Here is a 5,419-nt window from a genome sequence, read left to right as displayed (position 1 = left end):
AAGAAGCATCATTTCCTTCAGATTTGATTCATTTAGGGTATTTATACCCCCAATCTTCTGCCACAAAGGCTCTCGGAGCAGCTTACAAATGGTTAATTAGACAGTCCCCCTGCCCCCAGGAGTAGGGTGTGCCATCCCTGAGGACCTCCAAACCAACCGGGGAAAATGTAGGACAAGGTGTTAAAAATGTAGAATTTTTTTTTTTTTTAATTTCCTGGCAAGGAAATTAAAAAAAAAGTCCTACATTTTAACACCTTCTCCAGGCCTCGCTGGGGCCTGGGAGACAGCATCCCCAACCCCAGCGAGGCCTTGGAGGACTCCAACGATCGCAGAGCGCCTCCAGGGCCTCGCTGGGGGGGGGGGGGGGGAATCCCGGGAGTGGGCCAAACCGGAGCCGGACCGGGCAGACACCCACCCAACTGGGGAAAGTCCAACCCCAGGTGGGATATGGCAGGTCACCCAGGAGTACAATTTAAAGACCTTACACCAGGTCAGGAGCAACCTCGGGGCCCGCGGGCCGGATGCGGCCCGCGGAGCCTTTCAGCACGGCCCCTGGCGCTGCTGCTGCGCGGCTGAAACTGCCACCCGACGGTTGCGGCTTTTTGCCGCTCTGGGCGCCGCCATTTTGGGTGAAAAAATGGTGGCAAAATCTCCGCGCAACCTTCCTGAGGTTGCGTGAGATTTTGCCGCCATTTTTTGCCCAAAATGGCAGCGCCAAGGGCTCCAACGGCAGCAGTGGGCCTCTGGGAAGGCCCGTTGCCATCGCAGGGGCACTCCAGGAGGGCTCTGGACGGAGGCAGCGGCCCCTGGAGGCCAGTTGCCGTCGCAAGGGCCCCCAGGAGGGCTCCTGGCGACTGCAGTGAGCCTCCCAGAGGCCCGTTGCCATCACAGGGGGCCTCCAGGCGGGCTCGGACGGTGGCAGCGGGCCCCTGGGAGGCCAGTTGCCGTCGCAGGGGCCCTCCAGGAGGGCTCCGACGGTGGCGGCAGGCCCCTGGGAGGCCCGTTGCCGTTGCAGGGGCCTTCCAGGAGGGCTCCGGTGGCGGCAGCGGGCCTCTGGCGTCAGGGGCAAGCAAAGAGGGGAGGCCGCCAGCGCTGGCGGTCCCCGCCGGCTCTTTCCCAAGCCCTGACAGGGCCTGGGGCCCCAGCAGGGGCGGCAAAGAGGAGGTGGGCCTGGCCCCTGGTGGTGGAAGCTCAGCCCCCGGGGGTAAAAGCTCCGCCCCGGGGGGGGAAGCTCCGCCCCCAGAGGGTGGAGGCTCCACCCACGGCACGCGGCCCCACCCACGGGGTGGAAGCTCCCCACCCCAGGCTTCGGCCCCCCAGTTGTCTGAGGGACAGCAACCCGGCCCCTGGCTCAAAAAGGTTGCCTACCCCTGCCTTACACCTTTCTGTATCAATAGCAGTAGTAACTTTTTTTGTTATGTTATGTTTTATTCTTGAGACATTCAACATACGCCATTGTATTATTATTGGCTATCATTGTTGGCCTGATCACTGTTGGTAGCTCCAACTGGAGTAGAACACATTGCATTAATGAATTTTGCTTATGTGTTGACACATTATTCAATGGTCTAGTGTTGGAGCGACCCAACCGGAGATCACTGCAATTAGCTTCATAATCTGACTTTTGGATGACAAGCAACAGCCTTGTGAAGCAGTTTGTTTTCATTTTAACAAACAAATGCAAGAGATTGCAAACGTGCCAAAGGTCCTTAGTGAATTTACATCTGAATGAGGCTGTATAGCTTCTATAAAATTTAACTAGTTATACCTTATTTTTTGATGGATTTTTAAAAATATAATACATAGAAAAGGAAAAAAGGGGTGAAGCATATAGGATATGAGCCAGGCCTAGGCAATATTAATATTAAGTGAACTGTGGTATCCAAAGAACATTTTGTTGAAGTTGGTGCCCTGTGAAATACGAGTTCTAGTTAAACCTTTAATGAAAACATGTGCTTCGTCAGGGGGGAGGTAGGGTCAATTTCTGTAATTTAATATTGCTCAACAGGTCCATTCCTCAGAGTGAGGAACAAGGAGGCACAGTATGCCAATCATAGGGCTGCATAGGGGTCATACAGTGTACACACAAAGGGTAAACTACTATGATGAAAGAGCGCCTTTGTGAGTAATGGGGCCTAAAGAGAGCAACAATGACGCAATTGAAATTAGTCTGTCACAGTGTACTCTCAAATATTTCATCAAGAATTTCATGCTGAATTTTGGCTCATGCATGGGTACGAACTGTAGCATTCTTAAGTCTGTATTCTAATAGGATTCCAAAGCGGATTGTAAAACATGGACAACATTTAAGCAAAGTTTTGTTTTTCAGCTGTGTTTTCACACGTTGGTTATAGGTTAAATTCAAAAAGCAGGGACATGAATGCCATTCCGTGGAAGCTGTCTGGGGTGGGGCTTTCTTTGTGGACAAGGCAAAAATGGCCGTTTCAATAATCTCCTTGAATCCGAGAACATTTAATTTCTCAAGTGTATCAATACTGGGATAGAGTCTCTGTGGGTTTTGGATTTTGGATCACAAGAGCTATTATACCACAACTGGGTAAATCATACGATGTAGTTTCCCCAGTGTCCTCCTAATGGAGGATTATGGGAAGGCCGTTTTTTTTTACTGAAGTAATCAGTTAATGAACTCTTACTTTTCTATGGTGCAGCTACTATTTCTGGGCAAATGTTGGAATCTGATTCCCCAAAATACTGGGTGATAAGATGGCCACTTCATCCAGTTGTCCAACCATGGTAAACAAACATGTAAGCAGGTCTCAAGATGCTGCTGCTACAATACAGAGTGCTGAATATAGGCACTACACTCCCTACTAGCCATGCATTTTGCAGCTATGGGAAGGCTCACAAACAAACCCATCAAATGCAAGGCTGTAGCAATGATCTGGCATCAAAGTGATGCTGGAGCTGAATATAGGATGGAACCTCCTCTCCTCTAATGTTCCTGTTAGGAGTGTAGGATTAACCACCTATGCTTTTATAAGAAATGTTTGGGGTGAACAGGCTATTTGCCTGCTTGTTTTCTGTTCTGTTTTTTTTGTCCTTTAAAATTATGTGACACTTCTGCAACATTTGAAACATTTTAATTTAATGAACAGATACAGCTCTCTTTTAAAAAAGCTATCTGTGAAATTTAAAGTGTTTTTTGAGGTTATATAACTCTTCAATCCAATGTGTTTACAGTCTAATCGTATGCTTAGCAACAATGGCACTCCACCATTTTGGCTTACAATGCTACTGCATTATCTATAATGCTGTAATTGACTTAATGTGCTACTGGATAACTGCCTGGTAAAAGGGTCAATATACTGCCCTGTTAGGGGTGGAGAAGCATTGGACTTTCTAACGATAAAACCTGTTAATGTGTTCATTTACATTATGTAAATAGAAAATGTTTCATGATTCAGAAATTCAATATGCACTTGCAGCATTAATTTTTTTTTGCATTTTTTTCAGAGTCTGAATCTCTTCTCAGCTATTGAAACCCACTGGGTGACGTTGGGCAAGACACACATTCTGAGGCTCAAAAGGCAATGGCAATCTCCCACTTAACAAATCTTGTCAAGAAAACCCTGTGACAGGTTCACCTTCAGATTGCCATAAAACAGAAATGACTTGAAGGCACACATCAATAACAACAACAACAAAACCAAGATCTTTACCAGATGAAAAAGGCTATCTCTGGGCCTGCACGACAGGCCAAAATAAAGCTGCTTCGGGTCACTTTGGAGGTATGCTGTTTAAATGACACACACATCTTAAGAGGCCAGAAGCTGCGCCAATAATAATAATAATAATAATAATAATAATAATAATAATAATAATAATTTTTATTATTTATTTATTTATTTATATCCTGCCCCTTTGAGGTCAATCGGGGCGGCTAACAGTAATAAAATATAATACATTGTAGGACTGGAGCATAGCTTTAGTGTGGCTTCCGGCTTCTTAGGATGCATGCAGCATTTAAACAGCATACCTCCAAAGTGACCTGAAGCAGCTTTATTTTGGCCTGTCTGTTCGGGCCCTCTATTACTGTTACAGACTGTTGGACTTGTGGATATGTCCAAAATAGTTAACAAGTCTTGTTCAGTGGCATAGTGGTTTGAGCACTGGACTATTGACTCTAGAGATCAGAGTTCGATTCCCCACTTGGCCATGAAACTTTCTTGGTGACCTTTGGGCAAGTCACACTCTCTCAGCCTCAGGGGAAGGCAATGGGAAATCCCTCTGAACTATGTTTGCCAAAAAAACCAAAACCAAAACAAAACCCCATGATAGCATCACCTTAGGGTCACCACAGTGGAAATGAGATATAAGATGTACTGACAACAGTCTTAGATGTACTGTGACAAAAACACTATATCTAAAAAAACTCCTTTTTCAGAAGATTTTCTTTGTCAGGAACAAAGCAGGGACATGACCAGATCCACAGTTTTTTCTGTCAAATGGACTGGAAGAAGATAACATTTGGATCCTAAATCTGATTCTGATTGATCTAGTGGTAACTTGGCACCTCATGTTATATTCCATTGATTCAATAAATGTACTCTAGTAATGATTCATTGGATTGGATAAGCCTTTGTATATGACTCTGGTCAGCATAATAACCTGTGTGTGTCTGTATGTGTATACATACGCATGATATTTATTGATGTTGTTGTGATGCACCTTCAAGTAACCCCAAGGTAAAACATGTGTAGACAAGTATATAATACACTCAGACACTGAATATTCTGGGCCTCTCACTGAGTGTGTCTTTCCTGGCTGTGTCTTAATGAACTGATTATCAAAAGGCACCACTATCATTCTGTGTTAATTACCTTTCTCATTTGTGAAAATAGGATTATATCTAGCTATGGCTGTCATCCCATGAGGGAGAAAGGCGCGTGGTGACTGCACTAAAGTGATCTGTGGCCAGTTCTCTCTCTCCTTTCCCTAGCACTGAGCCAGGGCAGTTAAAGTGGTATCAGACTGGATTATTTCTGCAATGTGTTTTGGACCAAAGGAGGACAACTAGGCGTCATAAATTGGAGGGCATGACCGCATAAAAGCTCAAAACACTAATAATAAAACAAGTCCATTATCCCTCCCAACAACACAATTTAAATGCCCTTACAGCAATAAGATAACATCCCATTATTTAAAAAAAATTAAAACAATCAAATAATATAAAGAGATGAGTACACAGAATATTCTGCATGCTTTTTTGAAGCTGCCAAGATTAGTGATGTTTCAGATCTCTTCCGGCAGGCTATTCCATAATTTGGGAGTGGCTGATGAGAAGGTCCTCTGGGTAACAGCAGCCAGTCTGGTCTTTATTGGCTGCCGTAAGTTCTTCCCAGAGGACCTTAATGTGTGGGTGGGTTGTACGGGAGAAGAAGGCGATTCCACAAATGGG

This window comes from Sceloporus undulatus, chromosome 2, assembly GCF_019175285.1.
Source record: "Sceloporus undulatus isolate JIND9_A2432 ecotype Alabama chromosome 2, SceUnd_v1.1, whole genome shotgun sequence".
Taxonomy (NCBI): Eukaryota; Metazoa; Chordata; class Lepidosauria; order Squamata; family Phrynosomatidae; genus Sceloporus; species Sceloporus undulatus.
This window is presented reverse-complemented; position numbering follows the sequence as displayed.